Genomic DNA, 16,745 nt, shown 5'->3' with positions numbered 1-16,745 from the left:
GATGGAATAGTCTCTGAGCAGGCTGTGGATCAGCCTGCGGCAATCCTGGATAGACATCCTCTCCCTCTTCAAGATGAGCCGGTTCCTGGCGACCCAAATAGCGTCCTTAAAGCAGTTCATAAGGCGCCAAGCCTCCTGGATGGCTCCAACGGTGTGAGTCCCAGGGAAGAGTCCATAAAGTACGGAATGGTACGATAGGCTCCCTCTGGGGACGGAGTTCCTCAGGTCATCCTCCAGGGCAACCAACAGGCGCTGTGCGAAACGGCAGTCCCAAAAGGCGTGCAGCGATGTTTCCTCCACGAAGGGGCACCTTGGGCAGTACCGGGTTTTGCACAGGTTCCGGGCGTGCATGAATGACCGGACGGGCAGTCCGCCCTGTATCGCCATCCATGACAAGTCCTTGTGCCCGTTGGTCAATCCAGCCGATGACACGTTTGTCCAAACAGTCTCCAGTGTGTCGTGATGAAGTCCTGGAATGTTCTCCATTTCGTCCTTGGCTCTGATGAGTTTGTGGATAGTCTTTGGCTTCCACAAATCAGGCTTGAGTCCCTCCAGTTGGTGTTCCCTCACAAACCGAACCACGTCTCCGTAGAACCATGGCGCCGTCCAGTTGTAGGGGAAGGAGCTGTCCCACTTGTCCCAGCCTAACCGTCTCCAAAGGGGGAGCAGGAAGAAGCGAGACATGGACCCACCCGCGGAACCTCTCTTGACTCGCAGAGTTCGGCGAACGCAGTCACATACGAAGGAGGATCGCAGGAGGGTGGGGATATCGGGTACGCCCTTCCCACCCTTGCGAGGATCCTTGTACATGATGCTCCGCTTTACTCTGTCCATCTTGGATCCCCAGACAAAACGAAACACCGTCCTGGTAATGGCCCTGCACACGGTGGCAAGGGGGGGCCAGGCCTGGGCCGTGTACTGCAGCACGGGCAGTACCTCGTTACGCAGGACCAGTGCTTTGCCCTCACAGGTGAGGCGTCTGAGGCTCCACAGACCGATCCGTTGGGTGATCTTGGTCAAGCGTTCCTCCCAGGACTTGAGGGCTGCTCCTTCCTTCCCGAACCAGACTCCAAGAACCTTGATGAAATCCGGCTGGATGCTGAAAGGGAAGGGGGCGGAAGAGGCCGGCTGCCAGTCCCCGAAGAGCATGGCTTCCGACTTCCCGCAGTTGACTTTGGCTCCCGAAGCCCGTCCAAAGGTCTCACAGGTCTGGACGAGGGTGTCGACTGAGCGCCGGTCCGCGCAGAAGACGGTCACGTCGTCCATGTAGAGCGAGCACTTGACCTCGAAGCGTTCTGGTCCTGGTGCGGTGATCCCTCTGATCTCTCCATTCCGCCGGATAGCCTCTGCAAAGAGTTCTATAACACAAACAAAAAGAAGAGGTGACAGAGGACAGCCTTGTCTGACCCCTGAGAGGACCGGGAAGGGGTCAGTCTTCCAGCCGTTCACCAACACCGAGCTGTGAATATCAAAATACATTAGTTGGACATACAAGCAAAACATGTTACCCAAACCTAACCTGTGCAGAGCTTTGCCCAGGAACTCATGGGAAACACGGTCGAAGGCCTTTTCCTGATCCAACGAGATCAGGGCTGCGTGCACCCGGCGGGCTTTGATGTACTCGACCGTGTCCCGCATGAGAGCCAGGCTGTCTGCGATGCGACGTCCGGGGATGCCGCAGGTCTGGTCCGGGTGGATGATCCGTCCGATAACAGTCTTCAATCTCGTTGCCATCGTCTTGGCCAGGATCTTGTAGTCGACGTTCAGAAGGGTGATGGGACGCCAATTCTTCAGGTCGCACCTCTCTCCTTTACGCTTGTACAGGATCGTGACCATTCCTTCCCTCAGAGATGGAGGCATTCTGCCCTCCACCACCATCTCCTCATACAGCCCTAACAGGTCCGGACAGATTAGGTCTCCCAGCGCTACATAGAGCTCTGCTGGGAGGCCGTCACTGCCCGGTGTCCTGCCAGAACTAAAGGATTTGGCAGCCGAGAGCAGCTCGTCCACCGTCAGAGGAACATCCATGGCCGCCGCGTCTGCAGGGTCAAGATGGTTAGTGATACCTGACAGGAACTTATCGGCGGCCTCGGGGTCAGTAGTCTTGCGGGCGTAGAGTTCGCTGTAGAAGTCGCTGACGACCTTCATCACGTTCTCTTTCCCGCGTCGCATGTTTCCACTCTCGTCTCGTAGTTCATTCATGGGCGTGTGACCGGCGTGGAGTTTCCTGAAAAAGAACGAGTTACATTTCTCACCCTTCTCCAGGTTCTCCACTTTGGAACGGAAGACAATTCGCTCGGACTCCTCCTCGAAGTGCCTTTTCAGGCTCCTCTTAGTCTCCTCCAGCTCCTCTCTCACGTCCCAGCCGCATCGAAGAAGGTCCTGCAGGGAACGCAGCTCACGCTGGAGTCTCCTGAAGTCCCTCCTCTTCAGACACGCCTGTTGTTGACTCTTTGCCTGAAAGAAGAAACGGAACTCGAGTTTAACGTATTCCCACCAGTCAGAAACAGACTGGAAGCCCGCCTTGTAGGCCCGCCACGTGGAGTAGGCAGCTCTAAGCTCCTCCAGAATCTCACCCTTTTCCAGCAGAGAGCAGTTCAGCTTCCAGGAGCCCGGGCCAATGGGGAAGCCATGGCCCAGCACACCTTGAAAGTGAATGGCTCTGTGGTCAGAGAAGAAGCAGGGGACCATCGAGTGCCCACTCCGCCCAACCGCCCGAGAGGTAAACACAAAGTCAATCCTGGAACGCAGCGAGCCATCGGATCGGCACCATGAATAGTTCACGGATCCGTGTCCGATGGAGCCAACAACGTCCACAAGAGAGGCTTCGGTCACCATCTCAATGAGCAGTTTGGATGTGACGTCCAACTTGGCAGCCGTTCCAGAACTGCGTCCATCCTCCTCAATCGGGCAGTTGAAATCCCCGGCCATCACTACCGTCCTGGCGGTAGCGAGCTGAGGGCGCAGGGCTTGGAGGAGCTCCAGTCGATCGCTCTTCACAGGAGAAGCATACACATTGATGAACCTGACAGGTTCTCCCGCCCAGGTGCCATCCACGAGCAGTAACCTGCCGCAGACGATTTCCTGAACAGAGTCCAATGTGAAGGCGCTTCCCCTGATCAGCACGGCGACCCCCGCGGACCTACAGTCGCCCCCGCCAGACCAGTAGGATGGGCCATGGGTCCACTCCCTGGCCAGATGGTTGAAGGACCTAGAGGAGGGAAGGGAGCATTCCTGCAGGAAAAATACATCACTAGACTGAGTGTTAAGGAACGCAAAAATTGTCTGACGTCGGAACTTGTCTCTGATGCTCCTAACATTAATGGAAAAGATGTTAATGTTAGCAGTCATTGGAGGAAAGAGAAAGTTAGAGCAGGCGGTGTGCCTTAGTTACCACTCCGGTCGGGCGGTTCTTCCTCTTTGGCACCTGCTGGTAAGGGTATCTCCAGCAGACCCTCTTCTGCTAGCTGATCAAGCAGGGATGGTGCCTCAGTGGCTTCCGACTCCTCCATTTCTTCTTCGGCCACAAGGGACTCCACCATCTGCTCCAACACGTCCGGTTCTGGGAGGAGGCCATCCTCCTCTTCCTGGGGTGGGTTAAGGTCCACAATGAACAGCTTGGAAGGTTCTGCGACAGGACTATCTTCCACCTTCCTTTTCCTTTGGCCTGTACCTGAGGAGACAAGAGCTGGAAAATCCTCCTCGGTGAAAAGTGCAAGAGTGCTGAGGCCCTCTGCTCTCATGGTCTGGGGAGGGAGAGTGGGCTTTGGGGGGGGGGTGAGGAGACCAGCTGAGGAGTAGGGAAATGAGGTGGAGGTAGTGGAATCCTCAGTAGGGTTGGCCGGGGGGGGAGGGGTTTGGACAGGGGTGACAGGGGGGGGGACCAGGGAGGGGGCAGCAGTTTTCTTACCCTTCTTTTCCCTGGACTCCGTGGCTGCTGGGGCATCGGCTGGAGCCACGGTCGCCGGGTTCTTGGCCGCCTTGTCCTTGGCCTCTGTGGCCTTGGTCGTAGCTGCCTTGGTCGACGAAGCTGTGACTACCCGATACTGGGTCGCCGCGGCAACCCTTGCCCAGGATTTCTCCCGCTGTGGGCAGTCCTTGTAAAGGTGGTCCGCCTGTCCACATAGGTTGCAAGTCTTCTTCTTTGGGCAGTCCTTGGAGCTGTGTCCTGTCACCCGGCAAACCCTGCAGGCGTCCTCCTTGCAGGTCTTCATCGAATGCCCTTTCCCGCCACATTTCCTGCAGTTGTGTGGCATGTCCGGGTAGTAGATGAGACCATAGGAGTTTCCCAGAGAGAACGTCGGGGGCAGGTGCTGGAGACCATCCTCGGATGCTGGTTCCCTGTAGAGTCGGACGGTTACTGACCACTTACCCGTCCAGAATCCGTTGCCGTTAAGGATGTGGGATGGCTCCCTCACCACTGTGCAGAGACGTCCCAGGAACGTGGAGATGTCTCTTCCTGGGGTGTGCGGGTTCCGCATGGAGACCGTGATCCTCTTCTCATCCCTCTGTATAGGACAGGATCCTAAAAAAGAATGAAAAGGGGAGTCCGGCATCGCTGCGTTCATCGCCTCCCAGTATCTCCTGCAGGCATTCACCGTGGCAAAGGTTACCAGAAAAATGCCAGTCATGAAGGTCTGGACACTCAGGGTTTCCGCCCTGGAGAAGCCCTGATCCAGAATCATCTTCTTGCAGAACACGTCGCTGGACATGTCCGGCAACCTACCATCCACCGCCTTTAGCTTCAGGGCGACCGTCTGCCGCATCCAAGGCTCCAGGGTTGGAGCCTTTTCAGGCGGCGTCCGGGCTCCCTCCGGCTGGCTGGCGTCGGAGGTAGGGGCCTCTTGGGCCGAAGAAGCCTCTGGATGAGCCTTCCTGGAGGTCCCTGGGTCCTGAGCCTTCCTGGCTGCCTTCTCTGGCTTGCTTGCCATGGCTGGTTCCTGCTTGAGTTCCCGGAGCTGGATCTTGGATTCTTCTCCGGGTGTCTTCTCCCGCTGTGTTCCTCCTCGAAGTTCCTCTGGTCTCCCCAAGTCTTCTCCGAGCCTTCGTCTTCTTGCTTCTTTCTGCCAAGCTCTTCTTCCGTCCGATCTCCCTCTTTCGGTCTCGGCTGGGCTTCGGAGCTTGTCTCCCTGATCGTATCTCGTCAAGTGTAGCTAGCTCAGTTTGTTCTGATAAGAACAGATACTACACTTGATCTTAGCCAAAAGGCCGAGAAGCGATAACCAGAATTGGTTTGGGCCTCGAGTGGCACCCTGGCCTATGCCGGACACATCTTAGGGAGAGAGAGCGAGAGGGAGACAAACCCACGCCTACACAAGACATTTTGTCACCCAAGCCAACCCTTGAAAAGGCTGCTTTGCAGAGCCAAAACAAGAAGAATGGTGCGTTTTGCAGCCGCCGCCCACTGCAATGAATCTGAATAACTCCTCCTTTAGGGCGCAAGCAACTCCCCTCCCCCTTGCAGTCTTTCCAATTCACGATACAAAAAGACGGACAGGACAGGTTGCCTGACTTTCCGTCACTGCCACCCTTTGCCATCCTTACCCGTAGAAAGCCCTTTCATCATCCCCAAACCCTAATCTTTTCCCTTTCCTTCCCAGCCCCCAAACCCTGCCCTCTGTACCTTTCTCACCACCCGCTTCCCTTCTCCTGTCATCCCCCTACCACCCGGGAAAAAAAGAGATTGCCCCCTCCTTCCACTAGCCCACCCTCCCACCCAAAGAACAACTTCTTCTGCGCAGCTTGTTTTCTAGGCAGCAGCGCTATTGTGATGTCATCGGGGGGCATTGTGACAAGCCGCCAGTGTTCCGTCTCTTCATGTTGTGCACAGTTCAAACGGAAAATACATCAACAGGCAGACTACAGAAAAGCTTACTATCAAAGGTTAGAGGGGGGCTTTCTCAGAGGGCTTTTTACAGTTTTTCTATTCCCAATTAGCCGTTTAAGTGTACTTATTGAAAGTAGTAATTCTTTCATAGGCCGCCCTTTCTTAGTATTTGACGTTCCTTATATTGCGGTATGAGGCTTCGCAGTAGGTTGCAAACATTCATCACCCATGACTGTCCCCAATTGAGCTCAGAAGCTCAATGTCTATCATGACCTCTCTTTTAGAATGTCCAAGAGCAAGCAAACTATTCCTCCAGGAGAGGGCGCCAACAGACTACTAAAGAGATCATCATTACTCAAAGAAAACCCCAAAAACCAATGCATGATAGGAATAAACAGGTAACTTTCTTTGGAGTGGAAGCGGAGAGATCGCACCAGATGCCAATTCTAGATGTTATCACACCTGTGGTCACTGCAGCAGCAGGTGAATCCACTTTGTCCAAAAGGGATCTATTCCATTCAATTGCAAATGATCTAGATAAGACAGAGAACTGCAGCACGGGGACATAGCCGAGTTGGTCAGGTTGAGTGGTGATGAGTTTGCTATTTGGATGAATAAAGAAAGTCAAAAGTGTGAAAGATAAAAAACAAAAGGAGGAAGTGTGAAAAGTGAATGGGCCAAATTGAGGTGCATATGAAGACGTATGCTTTCTTCCAATTCATTAAATCGGGCTAATATGAATCAGGTGAATTGAGTTCTGCTTTTGGAAACTGGGTTAAGAAGGGGTGCACCGTTCCTGGAGGTACTGCAATACCAGGTCAATGCGTGGAGTGGACAGAGCAAGCTCTTTTTCCATCTCCCTGTTCTAAAAATCCATTTAATATATGGTCCCCAGATAGGGGACGTATCAGATATTAAACTGATAAGAACAGATACTACACTTGATCTTAGCCAAAAGGCCGAGAAGCGATAACCAGAATTGGTTTGGGCCTCGAGTGGCACCCTGGCCTATGCCGGACACATCTTAGGGAGAGAGAGCGAGAGGGAGACAAACCCACGCCTACACAAGACATTTTGTCACCCAAGCCAACCCTTGAAAAGGCTGCTTTGCAGAGCCAAAACAAGAAGAATGGTGCGTTTTGCAGCCGCCGCCCACTGCAATGAATCTGAATAACTCCTCCTTTAGGGCGCAAGCAACTCCCCTCCCCCTTGCAGTCTTTCCAATTCACGATACAAAAAGACGGACAGGACAGGTTGCCTGACTTTCCGTCACTGCCACCCTTTGCCATCCTTACCCGTAGAAAGCCCTTTCATCATCCCCAAACCCTAATCTTTTCCCTTTCCTTCCCAGCCCCCAAACCCTGCCCTCTGTACCTTTCTCACCACCCGCTTCCCTTCTCCTGTCATCCCCCTACCACCCGGGAAAAAAAGAGATTGCCCCCTCCTTCCACTAGCCCACCCTCCCACCCAAAGAACAACTTCTTCTGCGCAGCTTGTTTTCTAGGCAGCAGCGCTATTGTGATGTCATCGGGGGGCATTGTGACAAGCCGCCAGTGTTCCGTCTCTTCATGTTGTGCACAGTTCAAACGGAAAATACATCAACAGGCAGACTACAGAAAAGCTTACTATCAAAGGTTAGAGGGGGGCTTTCTCAGAGGGCTTTTTACAGTTTTTCTATTCCCAATTAGCCGTTTAAGTGTACTTATTGAAAGTAGTAATTCTTTCATAGGCCGCCCTTTCTTAGTATTTGACGTTCCTTATATTGCGGTATGAGGCTTCGCAGTAGGTTGCAAACATTCATCACCCATGACTGTCCCCAATTGAGCTCAGAAGCTCAATGTCTATCATGACCTCTCTTTTAGAATGTCCAAGAGCAAGCAAACTATTCCTCCAGGAGAGGGCGCCAACAGACTACTAAAGAGATCATCATTACTCAAAGAAAACCCCAAAAACCAATGCATGATAGGAATAAACAGGTAACTTTCTTTGGAGTGGAAGCGGAGAGATCGCACCAGATGCCAATTCTAGATGTTATCACACCTGTGGTCACTGCAGCAGCAGGTGAATCCACTTTGTCCAAAAGGGATCTATTCCATTCAATTGCAAATGATCTAGATAAGACAGAGAACTGCAGCACGGGGACATAGCCGAGTTGGTCAGGTTGAGTGGTGATGAGTTTGCTATTTGGATGAATAAAGAAAGTCAAAAGTGTGAAAGATAAAAAACAAAAGGAGGAAGTGTGAAAAGTGAATGGGCCAAATTGAGGTGCATATGAAGACGTATGCTTTCTTCCAATTCATTAAATCGGGCTAATATGAATCAGGTGAATTGAGTTCTGCTTTTGGAAACTGGGTTAAGAAGGGGTGCACCGTTCCTGGAGGTACTGCAATACCAGGTCAATGCGTGGAGTGGACAGAGCAAGCTCTTTTTCCATCTCCCTGTTCTAAAAATCCATTTAATATATGGTCCCCAGATAGGGGACGTATCAGATATTAAACTGATAAGAACAGATACTACACTTGATCTTAGCCAAAAGGCCGAGAAGCGATAACCAGAATTGGTTTGGGCCTCGAGTGGCACCCTGGCCTATGCCGGACACATCTTAGGGAGAGAGAGCGAGAGGGAGACAAACCCACGCCTACACAAGACATTTTGTCACCCAAGCCAACCCTTGAAAAGGCTGCTTTGCAGAGCCAAAACAAGAAGAATGGTGCGTTTTGCAGCCGCCGCCCACTGCAATGAATCTGAATAACTCCTCCTTTAGGGCGCAAGCAACTCCCCTCCCCCTTGCAGTCTTTCCAATTCACGATACAAAAAGACGGACAGGACAGGTTGCCTGACTTTCCGTCACTGCCACCCTTTGCCATCCTTACCCGTAGAAAGCCCTTTCATCATCCCCAAACCCTAATCTTTTCCCTTTCCTTCCCAGCCCCCAAACCCTGCCCTCTGTACCTTTCTCACCACCCGCTTCCCTTCTCCTGTCATCCCCCTACCACCCGGGAAAAAAAGAGATTGCCCCCTCCTTCCACTAGCCCACCCTCCCACCCAAAGAACAACTTCTTCTGCGCAGCTTGTTTTCTAGGCAGCAGCGCTATTGTGATGTCATCGGGGGGCATTGTGACAAGCCGCCAGTGTTCCGTCTCTTCATGTTGTGCACAGTTCAAACGGAAAATACATCAACAGGCAGACTACAGAAAAGCTTACTATCAAAGGTTAGAGGGGGGCTTTCTCAGAGGGCTTTTTACAGTTTTTCTATTCCCAATTAGCCGTTTAAGTGTACTTATTGAAAGTAGTAATTCTTTCATAGGCCGCCCTTTCTTAGTATTTGACGTTCCTTATATTGCGGTATGAGGCTTCGCAGTAGGTTGCAAACATTCATCACCCATGACTGTCCCCAATTGAGCTCAGAAGCTCAATGTCTATCATGACCTCTCTTTTAGAATGTCCAAGAGCAAGCAAACTATTCCTCCAGGAGAGGGCGCCAACAGACTACTAAAGAGATCATCATTACTCAAAGAAAACCCCAAAAACCAATGCATGATAGGAATAAACAGGTAACTTTCTTTGGAGTGGAAGCGGAGAGATCGCACCAGATGCCAATTCTAGATGTTATCACACCTGTGGTCACTGCAGCAGCAGGTGAATCCACTTTGTCCAAAAGGGATCTATTCCATTCAATTGCAAATGATCTAGATAAGACAGAGAACTGCAGCACGGGGACATAGCCGAGTTGGTCAGGTTGAGTGGTGATGAGTTTGCTATTTGGATGAATAAAGAAAGTCAAAAGTGTGAAAGATAAAAAACAAAAGGAGGAAGTGTGAAAAGTGAATGGGCCAAATTGAGGTGCATATGAAGACGTATGCTTTCTTCCAATTCATTAAATCGGGCTAATATGAATCAGGTGAATTGAGTTCTGCTTTTGGAAACTGGGTTAAGAAGGGGTGCACCGTTCCTGGAGGTACTGCAATACCAGGTCAATGCGTGGAGTGGACAGAGCAAGCTCTTTTTCCATCTCCCTGTTCTAAAAATCCATTTAATATATGGTCCCCAGATAGGGGACGTATCAGATATTAAACTGATAAGAACAGATACTACACTTGATCTTAGCCAAAAGGCCGAGAAGCGATAACCAGAATTGGTTTGGGCCTCGAGTGGCACCCTGGCCTATGCCGGACACATCTTAGGGAGAGAGAGCGAGAGGGAGACAAACCCACGCCTACACAAGACATTTTGTCACCCAAGCCAACCCTTGAAAAGGCTGCTTTGCAGAGCCAAAACAAGAAGAATGGTGCGTTTTGCAGCCGCCGCCCACTGCAATGAATCTGAATAACTCCTCCTTTAGGGCGCAAGCAACTCCCCTCCCCCTTGCAGTCTTTCCAATTCACGATACAAAAAGACGGACAGGACAGGTTGCCTGACTTTCCGTCACTGCCACCCTTTGCCATCCTTACCCGTAGAAAGCCCTTTCATCATCCCCAAACCCTAATCTTTTCCCTTTCCTTCCCAGCCCCCAAACCCTGCCCTCTGTACCTTTCTCACCACCCGCTTCCCTTCTCCTGTCATCCCCCTACCACCCGGGAAAAAAAGAGATTGCCCCCTCCTTCCACTAGCCCACCCTCCCACCCAAAGAACAACTTCTTCTGCGCAGCTTGTTTTCTAGGCAGCAGCGCTATTGTGATGTCATCGGGGGGCATTGTGACAAGCCGCCAGTGTTCCGTCTCTTCATGTTGTGCACAGTTCAAACGGAAAATACATCAACAGGCAGACTACAGAAAAGCTTACTATCAAAGGTTAGAGGGGGGCTTTCTCAGAGGGCTTTTTACAGTTTTTCTATTCCCAATTAGCCGTTTAAGTGTACTTATTGAAAGTAGTAATTCTTTCATAGGCCGCCCTTTCTTAGTATTTGACGTTCCTTATATTGCGGTATGAGGCTTCGCAGTAGGTTGCAAACATTCATCACCCATGACTGTCCCCAATTGAGCTCAGAAGCTCAATGTCTATCATGACCTCTCTTTTAGAATGTCCAAGAGCAAGCAAACTATTCCTCCAGGAGAGGGCGCCAACAGACTACTAAAGAGATCATCATTACTCAAAGAAAACCCCAAAAACCAATGCATGATAGGAATAAACAGGTAACTTTCTTTGGAGTGGAAGCGGAGAGATCGCACCAGATGCCAATTCTAGATGTTATCACACCTGTGGTCACTGCAGCAGCAGGTGAATCCACTTTGTCCAAAAGGGATCTATTCCATTCAATTGCAAATGATCTAGATAAGACAGAGAACTGCAGCACGGGGACATAGCCGAGTTGGTCAGGTTGAGTGGTGATGAGTTTGCTATTTGGATGAATAAAGAAAGTCAAAAGTGTGAAAGATAAAAAACAAAAGGAGGAAGTGTGAAAAGTGAATGGGCCAAATTGAGGTGCATATGAAGACGTATGCTTTCTTCCAATTCATTAAATCGGGCTAATATGAATCAGGTGAATTGAGTTCTGCTTTTGGAAACTGGGTTAAGAAGGGGTGCACCGTTCCTGGAGGTACTGCAATACCAGGTCAATGCGTGGAGTGGACAGAGCAAGCTCTTTTTCCATCTCCCTGTTCTAAAAATCCATTTAATATATGGTCCCCAGATAGGGGACGTATCAGATATTAAACTGATAAGAACAGATACTACACTTGATCTTAGCCAAAAGGCCGAGAAGCGATAACCAGAATTGGTTTGGGCCTCGAGTGGCACCCTGGCCTATGCCGGACACATCTTAGGGAGAGAGAGCGAGAGGGAGACAAACCCACGCCTACACAAGACATTTTGTCACCCAAGCCAACCCTTGAAAAGGCTGCTTTGCAGAGCCAAAACAAGAAGAATGGTGCGTTTTGCAGCCGCCGCCCACTGCAATGAATCTGAATAACTCCTCCTTTAGGGCGCAAGCAACTCCCCTCCCCCTTGCAGTCTTTCCAATTCACGATACAAAAAGACGGACAGGACAGGTTGCCTGACTTTCCGTCACTGCCACCCTTTGCCATCCTTACCCGTAGAAAGCCCTTTCATCATCCCCAAACCCTAATCTTTTCCCTTTCCTTCCCAGCCCCCAAACCCTGCCCTCTGTACCTTTCTCACCACCCGCTTCCCTTCTCCTGTCATCCCCCTACCACCCGGGAAAAAAAGAGATTGCCCCCTCCTTCCACTAGCCCACCCTCCCACCCAAAGAACAACTTCTTCTGCGCAGCTTGTTTTCTAGGCAGCAGCGCTATTGTGATGTCATCGGGGGGCATTGTGACAAGCCGCCAGTGTTCCGTCTCTTCATGTTGTGCACAGTTCAAACGGAAAATACATCAACAGGCAGACTACAGAAAAGCTTACTATCAAAGGTTAGAGGGGGGCTTTCTCAGAGGGCTTTTTACAGTTTTTCTATTCCCAATTAGCCGTTTAAGTGTACTTATTGAAAGTAGTAATTCTTTCATAGGCCGCCCTTTCTTAGTATTTGACGTTCCTTATATTGCGGTATGAGGCTTCGCAGTAGGTTGCAAACATTCATCACCCATGACTGTCCCCAATTGAGCTCAGAAGCTCAATGTCTATCATGACCTCTCTTTTAGAATGTCCAAGAGCAAGCAAACTATTCCTCCAGGAGAGGGCGCCAACAGACTACTAAAGAGATCATCATTACTCAAAGAAAACCCCAAAAACCAATGCATGATAGGAATAAACAGGTAACTTTCTTTGGAGTGGAAGCGGAGAGATCGCACCAGATGCCAATTCTAGATGTTATCACACCTGTGGTCACTGCAGCAGCAGGTGAATCCACTTTGTCCAAAAGGGATCTATTCCATTCAATTGCAAATGATCTAGATAAGACAGAGAACTGCAGCACGGGGACATAGCCGAGTTGGTCAGGTTGAGTGGTGATGAGTTTGCTATTTGGATGAATAAAGAAAGTCAAAAGTGTGAAAGATAAAAAACAAAAGGAGGAAGTGTGAAAAGTGAATGGGCCAAATTGAGGTGCATATGAAGACGTATGCTTTCTTCCAATTCATTAAATCGGGCTAATATGAATCAGGTGAATTGAGTTCTGCTTTTGGAAACTGGGTTAAGAAGGGGTGCACCGTTCCTGGAGGTACTGCAATACCAGGTCAATGCGTGGAGTGGACAGAGCAAGCTCTTTTTCCATCTCCCTGTTCTAAAAATCCATTTAATATATGGTCCCCAGATAGGGGACGTATCAGATATTAAACTGATAAGAACAGATACTACACTTGATCTTAGCCAAAAGGCCGAGAAGCGATAACCAGAATTGGTTTGGGCCTCGAGTGGCACCCTGGCCTATGCCGGACACATCTTAGGGAGAGAGAGCGAGAGGGAGACAAACCCACGCCTACACAAGACATTTTGTCACCCAAGCCAACCCTTGAAAAGGCTGCTTTGCAGAGCCAAAACAAGAAGAATGGTGCGTTTTGCAGCCGCCGCCCACTGCAATGAATCTGAATAACTCCTCCTTTAGGGCGCAAGCAACTCCCCTCCCCCTTGCAGTCTTTCCAATTCACGATACAAAAAGACGGACAGGACAGGTTGCCTGACTTTCCGTCACTGCCACCCTTTGCCATCCTTACCCGTAGAAAGCCCTTTCATCATCCCCAAACCCTAATCTTTTCCCTTTCCTTCCCAGCCCCCAAACCCTGCCCTCTGTACCTTTCTCACCACCCGCTTCCCTTCTCCTGTCATCCCCCTACCACCCGGGAAAAAAAGAGATTGCCCCCTCCTTCCACTAGCCCACCCTCCCACCCAAAGAACAACTTCTTCTGCGCAGCTTGTTTTCTAGGCAGCAGCGCTATTGTGATGTCATCGGGGGGCATTGTGACAAGCCGCCAGTGTTCCGTCTCTTCATGTTGTGCACAGTTCAAACGGAAAATACATCAACAGGCAGACTACAGAAAAGCTTACTATCAAAGGTTAGAGGGGGGCTTTCTCAGAGGGCTTTTTACAGTTTTTCTATTCCCAATTAGCCGTTTAAGTGTACTTATTGAAAGTAGTAATTCTTTCATAGGCCGCCCTTTCTTAGTATTTGACGTTCCTTATATTGCGGTATGAGGCTTCGCAGTAGGTTGCAAACATTCATCACCCATGACTGTCCCCAATTGAGCTCAGAAGCTCAATGTCTATCATGACCTCTCTTTTAGAATGTCCAAGAGCAAGCAAACTATTCCTCCAGGAGAGGGCGCCAACAGACTACTAAAGAGATCATCATTACTCAAAGAAAACCCCAAAAACCAATGCATGATAGGAATAAACAGGTAACTTTCTTTGGAGTGGAAGCGGAGAGATCGCACCAGATGCCAATTCTAGATGTTATCACACCTGTGGTCACTGCAGCAGCAGGTGAATCCACTTTGTCCAAAAGGGATCTATTCCATTCAATTGCAAATGATCTAGATAAGACAGAGAACTGCAGCACGGGGACATAGCCGAGTTGGTCAGGTTGAGTGGTGATGAGTTTGCTATTTGGATGAATAAAGAAAGTCAAAAGTGTGAAAGATAAAAAACAAAAGGAGGAAGTGTGAAAAGTGAATGGGCCAAATTGAGGTGCATATGAAGACGTATGCTTTCTTCCAATTCATTAAATCGGGCTAATATGAATCAGGTGAATTGAGTTCTGCTTTTGGAAACTGGGTTAAGAAGGGGTGCACCGTTCCTGGAGGTACTGCAATACCAGGTCAATGCGTGGAGTGGACAGAGCAAGCTCTTTTTCCATCTCCCTGTTCTAAAAATCCATTTAATATATGGTCCCCAGATAGGGGACGTATCAGATATTAAACTGATAAGAACAGATACTACACTTGATCTTAGCCAAAAGGCCGAGAAGCGATAACCAGAATTGGTTTGGGCCTCGAGTGGCACCCTGGCCTATGCCGGACACATCTTAGGGAGAGAGAGCGAGAGGGAGACAAACCCACGCCTACACAAGACATTTTGTCACCCAAGCCAACCCTTGAAAAGGCTGCTTTGCAGAGCCAAAACAAGAAGAATGGTGCGTTTTGCAGCCGCCGCCCACTGCAATGAATCTGAATAACTCCTCCTTTAGGGCGCAAGCAACTCCCCTCCCCCTTGCAGTCTTTCCAATTCACGATACAAAAAGACGGACAGGACAGGTTGCCTGACTTTCCGTCACTGCCACCCTTTGCCATCCTTACCCGTAGAAAGCCCTTTCATCATCCCCAAACCCTAATCTTTTCCCTTTCCTTCCCAGCCCCCAAACCCTGCCCTCTGTACCTTTCTCACCACCCGCTTCCCTTCTCCTGTCATCCCCCTACCACCCGGGAAAAAAAGAGATTGCCCCCTCCTCCCACTAGCCCACCCTCCCACCCAAAGAACAACTTCTTCTGCGCAGCTTGTTTTCTAGGCAGCAGCGCTATTGTGATGTCATCGGGGGGCATTGTGACAAGCCGCCAGTGTTCCGTCTCTTCATGTTGTGCACAGTTCAAACGGAAAATACATCAACAGGCAGACTACAGAAAAGCTTACTATCAAAGGTTAGAGGGGGGCTTTCTCAGAGGGCTTTTTACAGTTTTTCTATTCCCAATTAGCCGTTTAAGTGTACTTATTGAAAGTAGTAATTCTTTCATAGGCCGCCCTTTCTTAGTATTTGACGTTCCTTATATTGCGGTATGAGGCTTCGCAGTAGGTTGCAAACATTCATCACCCATGACTGTCCCCAATTGAGCTCAGAAGCTCAATGTCTATCATGACCTCTCTTTTAGAATGTCCAAGAGCAAGCAAACTATTCCTCCAGGAGAGGGCGCCAACAGACTACTAAAGAGATCATCATTACTCAAAGAAAACCCCAAAAACCAATGCATGATAGGAATAAACAGGTAACTTTCTTTGGAGTGGAAGCGGAGAGATCGCACCAGATGCCAATTCTAGATGTTATCACACCTGTGGTCACTGCAGCAGCAGGTGAATCCACTTTGTCCAAAAGGGATCTATTCCATTCAATTGCAAATGATCTAGATAAGACAGAGAACTGCAGCACGGGGACATAGCCGAGTTGGTCAGGTTGAGTGGTGATGAGTTTGCTATTTGGATGAATAAAGAAAGTCAAAAGTGTGAAAGATAAAAAACAAAAGGAGGAAGTGTGAAAAGTGAATGGGCCAAATTGAGGTGCATATGAAGACGTATGCTTTCTTCCAATTCATTAAATCGGGCTAATATGAATCAGGTGAATTGAGTTCTGCTTTTGGAAACTGGGTTAAGAAGGGGTGCACCGTTCCTGGAGGTACTGCAATACCAGGTCAATGCGTGGAGTGGACAGAGCAAGCTCTTTTTCCATCTCCCTGTTCTAAAAATCCATTTAATATATGGTCCCCAGATAGGGGACGTATCAGATATTAAACTGATAAGAACAGATACTACACTTGATCTTAGCCAAAAGGCCGAGAAGCGATAACCAGAATTGGTTTGGGCCTCGAGTGGCACCCTGGCCTATGCCGGACACATCTTAGGGAGAGAGAGCGAGAGGGAGACAAACCCACGCCTACACAAGACATTTTGTCACCCAAGCCAACCCTTGAAAAGGCTGCTTTGCAGAGCCAAAACAAGAAGAATGGTGCGTTTTGCAGCCGCCGCCCACTGCAATGAATCTGAATAACTCCTCCTTTAGGGCGCAAGCAACTCCCCTCCCCCTTGCAGTCTTTCCAATTCACGATACAAAAAGACGGACAGGACAGGTTGCCTGACTTTCCGTCACTGCCACCCTTTGCCATCCTTACCCGTAGAAAGCCCTTTCATCATCCCCAAACCCTAATCTTTTCCCTTTCCTTCCCAGCCCCCAAACCCTGCCCTCTGTACCTTTCTCACCACCCGCTTCCCTTCTCCTGTCATCCCCCTACCACCCGGGAAAAAAAGAGATTGCCCCCTCCTTCCA

General features: G+C 49.8%; 7 non-coding genes and 1 pseudogene across 7 annotated transcripts; all 8 read right to left on the bottom strand.

Annotated features, from left to right (window-relative positions):
• Positions 1-5,116: 5,116 nt before the first annotated feature.
• On the bottom strand, positions 5,117-5,220 carry LOC142286227 (U2 spliceosomal RNA; annotated as a pseudogene).
• Positions 5,221-6,607: 1,387 nt separating this feature from the next.
• Positions 6,608-6,798, bottom strand: LOC142286217 (U2 spliceosomal RNA). Its single transcript, XR_012747424.1, has one exon. It is a non-coding gene; the product is annotated as a U2 spliceosomal RNA (small nuclear RNA).
• A 1,387-nt stretch (positions 6,799-8,185) lies between these two features.
• LOC142286216 (U2 spliceosomal RNA) lies at positions 8,186-8,376 on the bottom strand. The gene has a single exon (XR_012747423.1). It is a non-coding gene; the product is annotated as a U2 spliceosomal RNA (small nuclear RNA).
• Positions 8,377-9,763: 1,387 nt separating this feature from the next.
• On the bottom strand, positions 9,764-9,954 carry LOC142286215 (U2 spliceosomal RNA). The gene has a single exon (XR_012747422.1). It is a non-coding gene; the product is annotated as a U2 spliceosomal RNA (small nuclear RNA).
• A 1,387-nt stretch (positions 9,955-11,341) lies between these two features.
• LOC142286214 (U2 spliceosomal RNA) lies at positions 11,342-11,532 on the bottom strand. The gene has a single exon (XR_012747421.1). It is a non-coding gene; the product is annotated as a U2 spliceosomal RNA (small nuclear RNA).
• A 1,387-nt stretch (positions 11,533-12,919) lies between these two features.
• LOC142286212 (U2 spliceosomal RNA) lies at positions 12,920-13,110 on the bottom strand. Its single transcript, XR_012747420.1, has one exon. It is a non-coding gene; the product is annotated as a U2 spliceosomal RNA (small nuclear RNA).
• Positions 13,111-14,497: 1,387 nt separating this feature from the next.
• On the bottom strand, positions 14,498-14,688 carry LOC142286211 (U2 spliceosomal RNA). The gene has a single exon (XR_012747419.1). It is a non-coding gene; the product is annotated as a U2 spliceosomal RNA (small nuclear RNA).
• A 1,387-nt stretch (positions 14,689-16,075) lies between these two features.
• Positions 16,076-16,266, bottom strand: LOC142286210 (U2 spliceosomal RNA). The gene has a single exon (XR_012747418.1). It is a non-coding gene; the product is annotated as a U2 spliceosomal RNA (small nuclear RNA).
• Between the last annotated feature and the right edge of the window lie 479 nt (positions 16,267-16,745).

This window comes from Anomaloglossus baeobatrachus, unplaced genomic scaffold (genome assembly GCF_048569485.1).
Source record: "Anomaloglossus baeobatrachus isolate aAnoBae1 unplaced genomic scaffold, aAnoBae1.hap1 Scaffold_649, whole genome shotgun sequence".
In the NCBI taxonomy this organism is placed as follows: domain Eukaryota; kingdom Metazoa; phylum Chordata; class Amphibia; order Anura; family Aromobatidae; genus Anomaloglossus; species Anomaloglossus baeobatrachus.
Note: the sequence above shows the minus strand (reverse complement) of the source record. Positions and strands in the feature narration are given on the sequence as shown.